Source organism: Eptesicus fuscus, chromosome 11, assembly GCF_027574615.1.
Source record: "Eptesicus fuscus isolate TK198812 chromosome 11, DD_ASM_mEF_20220401, whole genome shotgun sequence".
Lineage (NCBI taxonomy): Eukaryota > Metazoa > Chordata > Mammalia > Chiroptera > Vespertilionidae > Eptesicus > Eptesicus fuscus.
Window position 1 is genome coordinate 59,162,128 of NC_072483.1, and position 17,757 is coordinate 59,179,884.

At 47.3% G+C, this 17,757-nt stretch overlaps 1 long non-coding RNA gene across 1 annotated transcript; it reads left to right on the plus strand.

Annotated features, from left to right (window-relative positions):
- Positions 1–522: 522 nt before the first annotated feature.
- On the plus strand, positions 523–2,207 carry LOC114230447 (uncharacterized). Its single transcript, XR_003616334.2, has 4 exons — positions 523–609; positions 799–972; positions 1,283–1,752; positions 1,891–2,207. It is a non-coding gene; the product is annotated as an uncharacterized LOC114230447 (long non-coding RNA).
- The last annotated feature ends 15,550 nt before the right edge of the window (positions 2,208–17,757 follow it).

Consider the following 17,757-nt stretch of genomic DNA (forward strand, 5'->3'; position numbering starts at 1 on the left):
GAAGAAATGTGACGATGCATTTCCAAGCAGTTGGTTAACCATGAAGCATTCTTATTAAAACAAGTGGTGATTTAGCGTCGTGCCGTCGTTTTCTTAAGTTTGGTGGAGTCCCCACACTGCATCTTCCCCAGTCACCATCGTCATTGTGGCTGTCGCTGTCATTCTCCCCACTTACTGGCTGTCAGCTACGTGCCCAGCTGTGCGGAGTATTCTGCCTGCATTACTTCATTAGTTCCTCACACATGGTCTAAGGAAATATACATCTCCATCCATAATACATGTTCCCTCTGCTCAGATACAGGAAGGTGGCTTGTCCAAGTTCATGGAGGCTCTGAAGGGTGGAGCCAAGGCTGGAATCTGCTATCTGTCTTGTCTCCCACCCTGTGCCCTTGGCGGAAGCCAGAGGGTGGCTGGGTCATAATGGAAAGCCTTTATGGGAACACCACACAGGGAGAAAGGGTGGCCAGAGCGGAGGAGGAGGGGCCTGTGACCTCAAAAACACCCCCTGGCCAGCAGCAAGGTGGGATGTGCGATCAGCCCAGGCGGACGACGGCCTTGGGGCTGCAGGGCTGTGACAGCGAGCCCAGCCACCAGCCTGTGCGGCCGCAGGTGCGGATGAGGAGGGGCACGCGGAGTGGGGAGGGCTGTGAGGGGTGTCTGGCTCCCACTCTGTTGGAAAATACTCTGCACTTATGCATGCTTGGAAATGAAACATCTGTCCCCAATACTATGTGGCTGGACATTTTCATCCAGCTTTTATGAGTTAAGGACATTTCTATTCTTTTGACATAAAAATAGATAATGAATAAATCTGACGACATCATGAAAAGACTCAGTTCTCTGAGAGGAAGTGAGCGTGGCCAAGCCCACCATCGGGAACGCTGTTCAAAGAAGCCCCTCCCGGGAATCCATGTGCCGCTGTCCTGCCAGGGACGCGGGGTGGCACTGTAACCCCAGGTGTTGTCCGGGCAGGTAAGCTCTTGTTGACCGTACTGTGGCCATGAGGGAATCAGGAGCTGGGACAGCTCTAGGGACCCTCTCTGACCGAAGACTAGGTAATGGCCATGCCCCAGAGGGAACTAAGGACCACCAGGTGGCCTCATCCTTGCTCACAGCCCCCACGTGCCCCCCAGTGAGGGCACCACAGTAGATGCCATTGGTGGGCCCCATCTTAAAACCATCCCTCGCCAAATAAAATGCCAACAAAATTTGCAGACATGTGTTTATAGATTATAGATTAATTTCTATGTAAACATCTATGTGTTCTTGAATATAATTTTAGGTCACTGATGTTTTGCCAACGTTGGATGTCTCTTCAAAGGATTTCTGAGTCAGGCGAGGACCGTTGATACAGAGCCCCTTTCTTTCTTGGCCTCCTAAAACCTTAAATTTCCTTCTTAACCTCTGTCCGCACCACGCCAAAGCCGCTGGTCAAACCTCAAAAACACGAGACAAAGGTGCAGCGTCCAAGGTTGTTGGATGAGTCACAAGACGACTTGGCACCGTGCTCCCCGCTGGCCTCTTGCTGCATTGTTGAGGAGGGGCCAGACCTCCCCATCTTCGCTGACAGGTCACAGATCAGAGATGGCCCCCGGCCATGGCATACACCCTCAGGCCTTCCTTCTTGGCCGCCCCGAATCCTTCGTGATGGATCGCCTCCTCGGCTTCGCAGCTCCCCCGGAACCAGCACCAATGCACGGAGCCTCCAGAGGCCCAGGGCAGCCGGCCAGGAGAGCAGCGCCCAGCCATGGGGTGAGGGAGAGTGGGGGACCAGGGAGAGCCCGTGCTCCGGGGACTAGGGACTCGGGACACACCGCCGGGGGTGGGGGGGGGGGGGGGGCGGGGGGGCGGGCGGAGATTGTCTTTGTCAGTCAGAACCTCCCTTTGCAGGTTTGCACAGCCACGGCCGGGCTCTGACTTCTGGGTCAGAAATGAATTCCTCATCCCACAGGCTCAGGTCCCCTGCTGATCCAGAGTCTGAGCCAACGACACGGTAGAAACGAGTCCTCCTGGCACCGTGAAGGCCTTGCAGAATGGAGGCCGTGGGGTCCGGCTCTGACCCCGAGGCTGTTCCCAGCCGGACTCTCTGTCATTAATCCTGCTTCACTTTCCTAAAGCGATGACAGTGGGACTTGGAGTATGACCTCGTTTATCATTCTCCCTGTCATTAAAGTATGAGATTTGAGTGCCCCGCCCGAATATTTGAAGGAAAGCCAGTGAAAGCTCAGCGTAAGTTCCCTCCTCGGCAGCTCGGGCGGTGGGCTCGTCGTTGGGGTGGCTGTGGGCACCGGTCCATCCCTCTCAGCTTGTGGAGCAAGAGAGGAGAGGGGCTACAATCACGTTTTGTCATGGAAACCCATCTTCTTCTGAGAGAAATGAAATGCATGTATTCCATTCATATGCAGCCAGAGACTCAAATGATGATGGCAGTGGCCAGTCTATGGTCTTCTAGAACAAAAATGACCATTGTTTGCTTGTGAGAGGGAAGCATTGGGAGTTTTAAAACCTTGAACTGAGAACCAGCATCTGACTCATGAATGAGTCACCCAGAGGACACGTCCCCAAGCGCCTGGAGCAGCGGACCTAATCGATCAAGGTGCTTGTTGGGTAAGCGGACCTTCCTCTGCCCACGCTGCCGAGACGCAGACGGCTCCCCACGTGTGCCTCACGTGGCCCTCTGTCATCATAGAGAGCAGGCAGGCGGCCACGGGCAGTGCGCTGCTGCCTGTATGTGCGAGAGCAGTCTCGGGCTTTCTGGGTAATTGCTCAGACTCCTCTGGAAAATATTGTTTTGATTCATTATTTTCCAGGAGGCAGAACTGGAACAATATGGGAGTTTCAGGGGGCAAAATTTGGGCTCAATGCAGGGAAGGCTTTCCTAATAGTTGCTGCCCCCCACCCGCAGCCCCCGTGGTGAAATCCACCCTGAATTCTCCCCGCACTGAGGTGTGTTTGACATGACCCGGGTCAGGGTCAGTCAGGGATGCTTCCTGGACTTTGGCAGTGGAAGTGGTGGCCTTCCCATAGTCCCCAGCCTCCAACAGCAGGTGCCTGCAACTCGGTCTGAGCCTTCCTGTGCAGGAGGAGCGGCCAGGACACCAGGAGTGAAGGGCCCCTGGGAGCAGCCTTCAGCCAGAGAGGGCAAGCTTTGGCAGGTAAACATCTCAGCTCTCGCACCTCGAGGCTGGGCCCGGGACTCTGAGGCCCCAGTGCCCCGATACTGTCCTGGGCAAAAAGGCACCCGGGGGAAATGGTGGCAGAGGGACTGGGGTACAGGGAAGCTTGGCTGTGGGCAGTAGGACAGGAGGAGCCCTGGACCAGAAGGTACAAGCGGGATCCCTAAATAAAGGGCGATCAGGGGCCTGCTCGGGCAGGACTAGGCTCCCGGGTGGTAGTGGCCAGCAGCTGCCGGGGAAGCTGTAAGAGTCCGAGGAAAGGTCAGGAAGGTCGTAACCCCACCAGCAGCACAGTCCCAGCACCCATGGAAGCGGAGGCTGCATTTTATTCTTCCAGTTGTTTCATACATGTACGCGCTTCACAGCCCTTTCCTTTTAATTAGCTTGTTAATTTCTACGGTTAAGTGCTTATTTGAGTTGCAAGTTATTTGTATATTATAATGTTATAGGCACATTAGATCAAACGGCTCAGATTTTTTGAAAGCACAATGAGCAGCCTGTTGAATTTGAAAATATATTGGGTTTTCCAAAGTCTGATGATATATTTTTGGCAAAGCTATGGGGAACGAGTCACCCTCAGACATTGCAGATGGGGATGTGAAATGTGCGGTCTCCCCGGGAGGGAAATTTCAAGGTACCTAACAAAATTGCATATTTGTTTACCCTTCAACCCAGCAATTCCACCTCTAGAAACATATCCAAAAGGTGCTCTGGGGAAAGCGTGCAAATATGCATGTAGAAGACCGATTGTTGTGACCTTTGTAAACAGCAAAGACTGGGAACAACACCAATGCTGTCGGCAAGGGGCTGGCTCACTGAACTGTGGTATTACTGTATAATGGAGTAGTATATAACCCTAAAAAAGGAAGGGAGACTACTTCCATAGACTGTGATTTAGGACATACTGCTAAGTGGAAAAATCAGGATGGATATGTGACCAAGAAGTGTCTGGAATGGCCCGGCCAGTGTTGCTCAGTGGTTGAGCATCGACCCATTAACCAGAAGGTCATGGTTCAATTCCCAGTCAGGGAACATGCCTGGGTTGTAGGCTCAATCCCCAGTAGGGGCATGCAGAAGACAGCCAGTCAATGATTCTTCCTCATCATTGATGTTTCTATCTCTCTATCCCTCTCCCTTCCTCTCTGAAATCAATAAAAACATATATTTTTTTAAGAAGTGTATGGTATGTTATTATGTATTGAAAATATGAGAAAATATAAAAATACAAGTATTGCCAAAACCGGTTTGGCTCAGTGGATAGAGCGTCGGCCTGTGGACTGAAAGGTCCCAGGTTCGATTCCGGTCAAGGGCATGTACCTTGGTTGCGGACACGTCCCCAGTAGGGGGTGTGCAGGAGGCAGCTGATCAATGTTTCTCTCTCATCGGTGTTTCTAACTCTCTATCCCTCTCCCTTCCTCTCTGTAAAAAATAAATAAAATATATTTTTTTAAAAATACAAATATTTTTAAATTAAAGGATTAAACATAAATTTCTACAAAATTACCTACCAGAGGATGGAATGGGCAGGATAGTGAGGATCGGGATAGAAGCTGGACTTCTCGGAATATGACATTGTCTTCTAGGTCTGACCTAGGATCCATGTAAATATTCATTCATCACACAAAAAATCAATTAAAAAACAACTCTAGCCTGGCCAGTGTGGCTCAGGAGGTCACGGTTCGATTCCCAGTCAGAACACATGCCTGGATTGTAGGCTCCATCCCCAGTAGGGGGTGTGCAGGAGGCAGCTGATCAATGATTCGCTCTCATCATTGATGTTTCTATCTCTCCCTCTCCATTCCTCTCTGTGAAATAAATTTTTTTTAAAAAGCATATTTTTTAAAAAAGAAAAGCAACTCTGAAAAATCTAAAGCAAATGAAGACAATGAACCTGGCTGTGCACCAGGTTGGTAATAACCCAGACAGAAAGCAACTGTGTGTGTGTGTGTGTGTGTGTGACTTCTACACACACACACACACACACACACACACACACACACATGCACACAGGCATGCACACACATATGCACATATGTATGCACTCACACACACTCTCTCACACACATGCACACACACACTCACACATGCACGCACTCACATATGCGCACATGTGTGCACACACGCATGCACAAATGTGTACACACGCACACACTGCTTTCAGGAATCATACTGTTGCCAGTTGGTACTGCTATCCTGAGGTAGCTGTGTGTATTTAGTAGGTTGAGACAAGCTAGTAATCATTTTGGTTACATGGAGACCCAGGGTCTTGACTTTGGAGAAAGGACATACATATGGATCAATAAATCTAGGAAAGTGTAATAGTCCTAAATTGGAGTTGGAAGTAAAATTATTTAACCCAATAAGTATTTTGCCTTTTTAAAAAGTTGCTGCCTCCCAGCTCTGTCCACTGAAAAGGCATAGTAATTAAGGAAAAAAACAATAGCAGTGAGCACCCCTAGAGCCCAAGAATAAAAGCATTTTTTGAACTGTATCCACACAAGGGAATACTATTCGGTCTTTAAAAGGAAGGAAATCCTGACACAGCTACAACATGGATGAACCTTGAGGACATTGTGCTCAGTGAAATCAGCCAGACACAGAGAGACAAAGCCTGATGTCCCCACTTCCATGAGGTACCTGGAGTAGTGAAAATCAGAGGGACAAAAGGCAGAAGGTAGAATGGTGGGTGCCAGCGGCCGAGGGGACGGGGAAGGGCAGTGAGTGTTTAGTGGGGCCAGAGTTTCAGCTTTGCAAGATGAAAAGAGCTCTGGGGAAGATGGTGGTGATGGTTGCACAGCAATGTGAATGCACGTAATGCCGCTGAGAACAACAGTTCAGATGGTAAAGTTCATGGTATATGTCTTTTACCACAATAAAGCGATTTAAAGAAAGAAACCATCCACATGTCTGGCAATGATGGAACCATCGGATGATATCACTTCCGCGTGGTCAGCGAGGGTCCTGGTGCAGAGCAGACCTCAGCCGCCGGGGCCTTGGCGTTTCTTGAGGACGAGCCCAGTGCACCGGAGACCACGTTTGAATGACCGTGCCTGGTTCTCCGCTCCATGCTGCCTCCAACTCTGCTTTGCCTTCACACACTTGAAGCCAGTCCTCAGAATCCCACCTTGAAGACTTCCTAACACCCTGGCTGTGGATGGGGTCCTGTCCTCCGTGGCTCCTTTAAATAGCTCTTCTCACTCCAACCTGCTCCCCAAGCTGCCTGTGACGAGGAAGCGTCCTCCCACCCACACTGGCGCGTGGCCTTAGTTCTGAATTAGCTCTCTCACTTCATTCCTCAGACGGTAATTGGTCTTCATCTGGGACTTATGCTCAATACGTGGCCACCACACGTGCAATGACCAAGTATGGAATCAGCCGACTTCACTGCCATCGCAGTTGGAGGGAGCTGGAACACCGAGGCTCCAGGTGCTCAGGTCCAGACTCATCAACCACTTGGAGAGGGTGGGACGTAGACACAACCTGGAACAGGTCACAGAGCCCCTTGACTTTAGACAGCATCAAATTCAATGACTTCCATAGAGATGGTTGAACTACAGTCCCTAAGCAGAGGGACTTGCTCAAATGCCATTAGGCATTTGCAAAGCACAAAACAACAGAATCCATGTCCCTGGTCTCCAATTCAGGGCTGTCTCCCACTTTCCAATGCAGAGTAGATGCAAGCTACACTGGAGAAGACGGAACACGTGTGGGAAGGAGAGGCTCACACTAAGGATCCCTGTGGGGGTGACATCTGTATGGCTAATGCCACCACTATATTCATTCCATGTGTGTGGCTGTGTGTGTGGCTGCTGCAGTCGTTTGGATTTCTGCCTGGCAGATAACCACCAGCGTGCCACCTTCAAGCGTTCCCATGGATTAACTCACAATTCGGCAGATGGAGAGCCAGGTGCAGCCGGACAGGGTTCTCTTCTCAGGGTCTCAAAGGCTGAAATCCAGGTGGCAGCAGGGCCGTGTTCTCACATAGAGGCTCGACTGTGGAAGAAGCCACCTCCAAGGCCGTTCGTGATGTTGGCAGAATTCCATTCCTTGTGGCTGTAGGACTGAGGCCCGTTTCCTTGCTGGCTGTCCATGAGGGGCTGCTTTTCCCTCAAAGAGGCACGTGGTCTCTCCAGCTTCAGGGAATCACCCTCATGCGGAGTCCCTCTCATGCTCCTGTTCCCCAACTTCCTCCAAATCTGACTTCCAGACCCAAATTCCCAGGGTGGTTTGCTTATATCAGGTCCACACAGTCATCTCTCCTTAAAGTCAACTGTGCCTTTTAACACCCTCTTAAGAGTGAAATCCATTGTATTCATATATTCACATCTTCTACGGTGTGTGGGGGGGGAAGGGGGTTCCAGGGTTGAATTTGGGAGCTCTTTTGGGATGTTTCCCACCACACTGCCCCCCAAAGAACCTAGTGCCACAGCCAGGAAAGTCGCTCCTAGATCTCCACATGGTGGTGAGTTTGAACTTGACTCTAGCTGGGGAAGGCAGAGGTAGCCCAGTCAAGGCATAACCAATTCCCTGCTCTGCCTTCTGGGCTGGATTCAGACTTCCAGCATCCCCAGCTTTTCCTTCCACCTGCGTGAACCCTGTGGAAATCATTCCTAATGGGCCATGAAAAGATCAAGGACCAACAAAACTCAGATGTCTTCAACTGCCATGTTCTAATTTATTGGCAATATGTTCAGTAATGCTTTCCTGATTATGTCCTGGTTAGGTCTCGATACCAGATGAAAAATAGTCAGAAAGAGTTATTAATTAAATGAAAATGCAGCAACCAAATGTGAAGATCCCAAACTCTTCTATTTCAAAGTATCCTTTTTTTTTTTTTTTTTTTTTTTTTTTTAGAAACACTGGGTAGAAGAGAAATTTGTCATACCTTTTAGCTTATAATTTTGTTTTCAACCATATGCAACCATGCATATGCAACGAACTTCTGGTTTCATTTCCTATCAAACGATTCTTTGAACTTGTTTTCCTTCTAAAATCATCCCAAATAAACTCATATTAAATAGTGAGTCAGGCTGCTTTTGTTAAAAGAAATACTGTGGAAAGCAAATTGAATCCATTTCCAATGTTGAAGAGGAAAGAGTGGTGAAAGATTAATTTATAAAGCACACTGCCCTGCTAATTGATGATGCTTGTCTTGTCTTTTTGATACAATGCTCTAAAACACAAGCATTCAAGGGGAGTGAGGAAACCAGAGGACGCTCTGATATGACCTCTTTGTTTTACAGATAAAGAAATTAAAACACAGAGAGATGCAGTGGCCCTCTATAGTCTGCATGGCTAGTGAGTGGCTCACCCCAAGGGTGCAGACTCCCGCGGGCTCTTCCTACAGCTGGACCACCTCCCTGATCTCTGGAACAAGGCCCAGGGGCCCACCCTAAGATGCCTCCATCCCACTTATGGTTTCATGCGGAGGGTGTTGCTAATGGAAATGCAAGATGACGTAAATGAGGCAGATTCTCATGTGTTACTGTTTTGAACAAAGACAGAACATCTGTCTTCACTCGGCCCCTTGCAGGAGATTCCTCTGCGTGGGCAAGCTCTGGGTGCATCCTGGTCCTTTGGGTGGGCCATGCAGTGAGTGAGGCACGGAGCAGCACCCAGCAGAGGGCACCCAGTGAAGGGCATCCACGGTCGGTAGCCAGGCTCCCGGAGCCTCACTCCAGATATGGTGACCGACATCTCTAGAGAGGCCTGATGGACATCCACCATGACGTCCCAGGCCATTCTGTTCCTTTTGTCTTTAAAGCCCATTATCTTTCTAGTAATCAAAGAGCCAGTCATAGCTTAATAAGTCATTCAATGCTAATTTTTCATTAATAAGGGACATTTTGAAGCTTAACAATTATTTGCAAAAAAATAAAAAAATCAATGTGTGATGTGTTTGCATAAAAGGCATTGACAGTCATTTTGTGCACAGAAAAAAAAAACACAATTATAAAAGCCTGTGGGTTTCGTAAACAGGAACGTTTAAATAGCTTTTAAATACAGGCTCTGTCAGCCTTGTCACTATTGACATTTGGGGACAGATAATTGTGTGTGTGCGTGTCCTGTGTACTGTGAGATGTTTAGCAGCATCCCTGGCCTCCACACAATTGATGCCAGTAGCACACCCTCAGTCTCCCTGCCCCTCACCCCATTGTGACAATACGCAATGTCTCCAGGCATTGCCAATGTCTCCTGGGGGTCAAAGTGGCACTGGTGAGCAGAGAGCCGAGCATCAGCAGAGCATCTCAGCTCTGATGGGGACAGCACCCGTCATTACCCAGGAGGCCGTTTTACAGTACATCAACACCCGATGTCACCAATACAGGTGTACCAGTTAATAATGCGGGGTTTTGTCAATGATGGAGTTACACATGTGTTGATATATCTGCGATTTTATATGTATGCTGTTTTTTTGTATTGACAGCAAGCTTCAGAACTTCATATGTCAAATGTTGTGAAGGTGTTAACATAGATATTTTTACACTTAAAAATGTCAAATTTCATGCCAAAAAAGAGCATTTGTGGGAAGTTTTAATTCATTACTTTATTTTCAAGAAAAAGTTATCATATACTTCGGGAAGCTTATGGTGAACATGCTCCATCTCAAGATACTTGTGAATGCTGGTTTAAACGCTTTAAAAGTTATGATTTCGATGTGAAAGACAAAGAATGTCCAGGTCAACTGAAAAAGTTTGAAGACCAACAATTATAAGCATTATTGGATGAAAGATGTGTGTCAAACTCAATAACAACTTGCAGAAAGATTAAACGTTGCTCAGCAAACAACTTCTGATCATTTACAAGCAATAGGAAAGATTTTAAAGGAAGGAAAATGGGTGCCACATCAACTGAATGAAAGACAAATGGAAAAACAAAAAGTCATCGGTAAAATGTTGCTTCAATGGCACGAAAGAAAGTCTTTTTTGCATTGAGTTGTGACTGGCGATGAAAAGTAGATTTATTTTGCGAATCCCAAACACACAAAAACATGGGTTGATCCAGGTCAACCATCAACATCGACTGGAAGGCCAAATTGCTTCGGAAAGAAGACAATGCTCTGCGTTTGGTGGGATCAGGAAGGTGTGGTGTATTATGAGCTTCTAAAACCAGGTGAAACCATTAATACTGATCACTACCGACAACAAACAATCAATTTGAACCACGATTTAATCGTGAAATGACCAGAATGCGCCAGAAGACATGGCAAAGTAATTTTGCTTCATAATGACACACCATCACACATTTCAAAACCAGTTAGAGCAGGGGTCCTCAAACTTTTTAAACAGGGGGCCAGTTCACTGTCCCTCAGACTGTTGGAGGGTCGGACTATAGTTTAAAAAAAACTATGAACAAATTCCTATGCACACTGCACATATCTTATTTTGAAGTAAAAAAACAAAACGGCAAAAACACCCTCATGTGGCCCGCGGGCCGTAGTTTGAGGACGCCTGAGTTAAAGGCACGTTAAAAGATCTTGCCTGGGAAGTATGAACCCACCCGCCATATTCACCAGACCTTGCTCCTTCAGATTACCACTTGTTCCGATCGATGGCACACGCACTTTCTGAGCAGCTGTTCAAAACGTACGAAGAAGTGGAAAATTGGGTCTCTGAATGGTTTGCCTCAAAACAAGAAAAGTTCTATTGGGACGGTATCCACAAATTACCTGAAAGATGGGGGAAATGTGTAGCTAGCAAAGGACATTACTTTGAATAAAGCACTTTTGATGTTTCTCTTTAAATTATCGTGTTTTCTTTTATTACAAAATCCGCCATTATTAACCAGTACACGTAGTACACTTCTAACGTGAGATTTAAAGAACTGCCAAACTGGCAGAGCTCCCCAACGGAACCAGCTGCCTGAGGAAATAGGAATTCTTCTATTTAGATGGAGATAGAGGAGATGAAGATGGAGAAGTAGATTGAGATGGGGAAGGAGATGAAGAAGGAGACAGATGGAGAAAGAGATGTGGAGATGGGGAAGGAGACGGAGATGGAAAAGGAGAAGGAGATGTGGAGATGTAGAGACGTGGAAGGAAAAAGAGATGAGGAGGGAGACGGAGATGGAGGAGATAGAGATGGAGAAAGAGATGGAGAAGAAAGAGATGAAGAAAGAGATGGAGAAGGAGAAGGAGAAGGAGAAGGAGGAGGAGGAGGAGGAGAAAGAGAAAAAGGAGAGGAGGATTCTCACAGGCTCCCACAAATATAGACTACACATTCTTTTCAAACACATAGAATGGTTTATTTGTTTTTAATTTGACTAAATATATAATGGATCACAAAGAAAGTCTTGAAAAATTCCAAATATTTAAAAACATGAGGTCCACAATGAACTTAGAAATAAAATGCACCCATACATTTGAAAACTAAATAACACTTTTAAATAATTCTTGGGCCTGAAATAAATTGTTATGGAGATTATAAATACTGAGAACTAAATGACAACGGAAGAGCTGTACACAAAAATCTGTGGGAAATGGATGAAGGGGATATAAAGGGAATTTATCATATTAAATATATATTTTAGAAAATGAGACATTTTAAATTAATGGGCTAAGACTCATTATTAAAATGTATATAATATCAATCAATGTAAGCCAAAGGAAAACGAAAAGAAGAAAATAATAAAGGTCAAAATTATGAAAATAGTAAATAAAGAAGCAATATGGAGAAACAAAAAAATCAAAAGCTGATTCTTTACAAAGGACTGATAAAAATAGACATTTTTTCTTGATTAATCAAGATAAAGGCATGAATAAATATTAGAAATGAAAATAAGAATAATTACTGAATATAGTGATTAATATACAAAAATAAATAAATAATTTTGGAATAATATATTTGAAATCTTATATATGGTGGACAATCTTCCTTAAAAAACTAAATTACTAAAGCTTCTATTTTTTTTAATATATTTTATTGATTTTTTACAGAGAGGAAGGGAGAGGGATAGAGAGTTAGAAACATCAATGAGAGAGAAACATCGATTCAGCTGCCTCCTGCACACCCCCTACTGGGGATGTGCCTGCAACCAAGGTACATGCCCTGGACCGAAATCAAACACGAGACCCTTGAGTGTGCAGGCCGACACTCTATCCACTGAGCTAATCTGGCTAGGGCTAAAGCTTCTATTTTTTTAAAGATATTTCTATTGGTTTCAGAGAGAAAGGGAAAGGGAGAGAGAGATAGAAGCATCAATGATGAGAGAGAATCATTGATTGGCTGACTCCTGCACGCCCCACATCAGGAATCGAGCCCACAACCCTGGCATGTGCCCTGACTGGGAAGATTATCTCCTTGGATGAAGCAAGCATCTCTGTGGTAACAAAACAAGATAAGGCAGAAAAACAAAAGAAAAATTATAAAACAGTTTCTGACTAGCAAAGCAAACAACCAACACAATGAAAAGGCCACCTACAGAATGGGAGAAAATATTTGCAGACCATAGATCTGATAAGGAGTTCATATCCAAAATGTATTAGAAACATACAACTCAACAACAAATAACCCATTCGGAAAATGGGCAGAGGATCTGAATAACACATTTTTCCAAAGAAGACACACAAATGGCCAACAAATACATGAAAAGGTGCTCAACGTCACTAATTGTCAGGGAAATGAAAATCAAATCCACAAAGAGATGTCACCTCACACCTGGTAGGATGACTTAGATTAAAAAAAAAACAAGCGATAAGAAGTGCTGGCAAGGACGCGGAGAAAAGGGAACCCTTATGCACTGTTGGTGGGAATGTAAATTGGTGCGGCTGCTGTGGAAAACAGTATAGTGTTTCCTCAACATATTAAAAATAGAGCTGCCATATGATTCAGCAATCCTACTTCTGGGAATTTATCCAAAGGAAACAAAATAAGTATCTTGAAGAGATATATCTGCACTCCCATGTTCATTGCCGCATTATTCATAGTAACCAATATATGGAAACAACTTAAGTCCTTAGTGTCCATTGATGGATAAGTGGATAAAAATAGTTGTCACAGACACACACACACACACACACACACACACACACACTGGAATATGTATTTAGTGTAGGGGTAGGAAATCTTTTTTTTGCCAAGGGCCATTTTGGATATGTATAACATTATTCGTGGGCCATACAAAATGATCAACTTAAAATTTAGCCTGCTGTTTGTTCAAACATTTAATTAACTCACCCCTAATGCCTTGGCAGGGTCAGACCAAATGACTTCAGGGGCCTTATATGGCCCTCAGGCCGGACATTCTCCGCCCCTGATTTCGTGGAATATTTATTCATCCATGAGAAATAAGGAAATCTTGCCATTTGTAGTAAGTAGATAAATTTTGGGACATTGTGCTAAGTGAAATAAGCCAGACAAGTACTGTATGGTCTCACTTACGTGTGGAACCTAAAATTTTAAAAAGTCAAACTCATAGAAACAGAGGGTAGAATAGTGGTTGCCAGGACCTAGAGGTGGGAGAATTGGAGAGACGTTGGTCAAAGGGCACAGTGCTCAGTTAAGAGATGAATAAGCTCTGGGAATCTAACGTTCAGCCTAATGACCATAGTTAATAACATGGCTGTATACTTGAGATGTGCGTGTGGCCGGCTCAGTGATGGCACTTGGAATATTGAAGGGAAAAACAGTTGATCTCTTCCTTACACCTTTCACAAATGTACCATTATCAATTCAAAAAGTATCGATCCCAAATGGATTAAAGTGAAAAGCAGAACTTTACAAATTCTGGAACTACAGAACATAGTTCCAGCAGAAGAGATCATTATGAACACCCACACGCAGCTGAGGACAGGCAGGCACAGAGCACACCCACTGTGGCGCTGAATCCTAGGAAACTGCCCATATTCGGCTAGTTTTTAACCTACAAAAATGGCAGTTTTTTATGATTCCACCTAATATTTCCACTCTGAAGAGGAAACACCCCGAGGACGGGGACAGAACAGGCAAGCAATGGATGGGAAGGTGGGGTTTCGGGACAATGGACGATGGCACTGGTGGCCCAGAGGACACTGGGAAACATAGGTGGTGGCAGCAGTCGGCCACGCTGCGCAATCTTCTCCCCAAGGAGAGCTACTCAGCTCTCCTGTCAAGATTGACCAAGGTTGTGTATTCTTGCCTAAGCCACAATATAGGAACCAGGGGACCCGGTGACAGAGTGTGGACTTGTGGGTGGATGAGATGGAGGGGAGCCAGGAGAGGAGGATCAGAGGGGTTCTGAAAGCCTGCAGGGGCATGACGTGGGTTCCCGGATGGAGTGAGTGGGACTGGAGGCCAGAAACGGTGACACAGAGGGCTGCTGGGTGGAGCAGCAGATGCAAGACCCAGTGTGAGCAGGAGAACCTGTGGAAGCTATGGGCCTGGGTGCTCTACTAAAGTCCTATAATTGCCAGTCCTAGAAGGTTCCATCCCATGTCAGGGTGCAGAGGGAGGCTCTGAGAGAAGAGCTAGCCAACCTAGCTGACAGCTGTCCTGGGAGGGGCCTCATGATGCTCAGGCTCTGTCCTGGCTTGTGGGGCATCACCTATGGGTCGCCACACTCCTCACTGAGCCCCGGATGGCACTGGGCTTCCATCCTGGGGCCCAGGTCGAGCCTGTGCCTCAAATCTCAGAACCCTGGATCTGGCCCAGCTTCTTAACCCTCCTAGCTTGTTGGGCCCCATCCCCTTGGACAGCCGCCAAGCCCATGGACTGCTGGGCACTCCTCCATCCACAGAAGCGCCTCCCTGGCTCTTCCCCTGAGCCCTGCCTTCAACCCACTGGGGCCAGGCCTGTCAAGTAGCCATGACGCAGGCATTGCTCAAGTGCTCGTTACAGCGTTGTGACCTCCAGGGCAAAGGGACACAAGCCACAGCGCTCCCGTTCTTTGGATGTGGCTGTGGGGAACGTGGGGGTCCCCGCCCTCCCTCTCATCTCCCACGTCCCCATTGCAAGGATGTAAAGCCACTGGAGTGCTCTGTGCACCAGCTGTTGGGCCGGGTGAGTGATGGGCCCTCTTACGGCTGCCTCTGTGGACAGAAACTAAACCCAAACCACTCAGCAAAGCGAAGGGGACCAAGCCTTGCTGGGGGGTGAGAGGGGGCTGCCTGCGCACTTGTCCCGGCCTCCCGGCAGCATCAGAAGCATTGTGTGTTTAACTCTCATCCTGACGTGGTTCCCCCAAGGACAGGGCAGCTGCACTGTGCAAGTCTCAGGGGCTCCCAGGACCCGCGACAGTGACTGGGGTTCCCTGGGGTGTTCCTGGCCTGCCCTGTGGGCTGATGGAGGCTCAAGACCTCCCTACCAAGGGCTCCTTGAAAGAAACCTAAAACTCTGAGACTTCCAGGGTATGTGTAACAACAGAGCCAGGTTAGCAACAGGGCCAGGCGGAGGGGGAGGCTGGGGTGAGAACCCTGCGGGTCCCGCAGCCCCCAGCTGGACTGGGCCCCCTGGGAAGGGCCTTTTGCTCATTGATGGGAGGCTCTGGGTCACAGTGGGGAGAATTCTGCACAACACGGACTCCAGAAAATGGAGATTTCAGAGGCCTGGGGAGGAGATTTGGCAAACACTCGGAGGCTCCAGCTGAGTTGGCTGAAGGCTGGAGATGGAAGGACACATTTGTTTCTTCCAAATTATGAAGACCAAAGAGCCGCGCTCCCCAACACGAACGCTTCCAGGGGAAGCCCGGCGTCTCCAAGGCACGCTCGGGATTCCTATCAGCATTCATAATCACTCTGCACCGCGCTGATGAGATGTTCCTGCTAAACCCTAATCTCCTCCATGTGGCCTCCTACTTGGCCAACTTTTCAGCTAAAAATAAAATCTATTCATCAACGAATACTTTCATGTTGACTTGGTTGCCTGAGCCTGTGCTGGTTCCCAGATTGCAGTAACCACGTGTAATAAAGTGCCCTTTGTGATGAAGTATTAAATCAGTGACACCCAGAACCATGAGCTTCTCGGGGCCTTGTTTTTGATGTGTGAAACCTAACGGACATTAATTTTGAAGAGTTTGCATCCCGAATGGAGAATGAGGCCTTTCAGAGCCAGAAACGGGTGGCCTCCTGTACAGGCGGCTGGCACCTCACCCAGACGCACTCGGGATGGGCACCTCAACAGCTTGGATGATGCACATCCCACACACTCATCGAGTAGTGACAGGTGGGAGTATGCACTTTGAAAAGAATTGAAGGTTCTCACTTTGATGGTTTATGATAAAATAAAAACAGCCAAACCTGTCCTAAAGATGAAGCAAGGTCAAGTCCCTCTCCTTGCCCCTTGTCAATCCACCCAGGACATTTCTCTCCTTCAAATTCTTTGTCCATGAGTTTTGTGGAAAATCAGTCCCCATTGCCTTGTGTTACTCTGGTTCTGCCCCCATTGGCTCTAGTGTGTCTTTGGGTCCATCCCCATTGGCTCTGGTGTGTCTTTGGGTCCATCCCCATTGGCTCTGGTGTGTCTCTGGGTCCATCCCCATTGGCTTTTATGTATGTTTGGGTCTATCCCCATTGCCTCTAGTGTGTCTTTGGGTCCATCCCCATTGGCTCTTGTGTATGTTTGGGTCTATCCCCATTGGCTCTGGTGTGTCTCTGGGTCTGTTCCCATTGGATCATTTGTCCCTGACATTTTCAAGTGCATTCAACATACTTGTGTGGTACAACCACCCTGGTGTAGGCCCTATGCTAAGGGTGGGTGCCTATGTGCAAGGTCCTGGGAAGTCCCTGTTTTTTAGGAGGACAGGAACCAGTGCTCCTGGGCTGTGAGTAAAGACTAGTGAACAGTTGTTTCAGCTCTACTGAGGGTCTCATCTATTCTGGTGCCTGTGGCTGACTTCCATGGGCACCCTTTGGTGTCTCATAGCTCCTCGCCATCCTCTGTGAATTTGTGCTTCTTCTCCCACAAGGGTGGGCCAGGTTTCAGCAAGGGAACGACGCCATTAAAATATGTCAACTTTATAGAAAAGACAAATAACAGAGGAGTGAGGCGCCAATGTCATAGGCTGGTGCCTTCTTTTCCTTCTCTTTTTGACATTTGTCTTATCCTCCTTAAGAAAATTGAAGGAAAAATCCAACACATACATCTTGTCCTCAGCAGCAACTTGGTCCTGGGCAAGACGGTGGTCCTGGGATGGCCTAAGTGAGGGAGGAAATCGGGGAACAGGAGGACACGATAGACAATGTGTTCAAGTTTGGTTCCAGAAAGCATTTTGAAGCTGTCCATCAAGCTGTTCGGGAAGGGTCGAAGGGCTGATATAGTCTGAGTGGGTGGATTGTGAAGCAGGTTTGCCATGGCTAACCAGGTTACCTGGGAGGTTGAGGGAGGGATCATGGAACCTCTCTATGACGTGGTGTCTTATCCCTAAAACAGAGATAGGACAGCCCTCACCAGCTCAAAGGGATGGGATGGGATGAGATGGAATGGTGTCAGGCAGCAATGATGTCACATGGGCAGAGCCCCTGCAGCCGGCCAGGCTCAGAGCCCAGGAGGCTACACGTGGATCACCTTCTCCACCTGTCTCTTCCTCTTCCATCACCTTCACCCTGCCTCCCTCCTCTCCTCTCCCACAATTGGGGTAGTTACACTTTCCTTCCTTCCAAAGGCAGTTG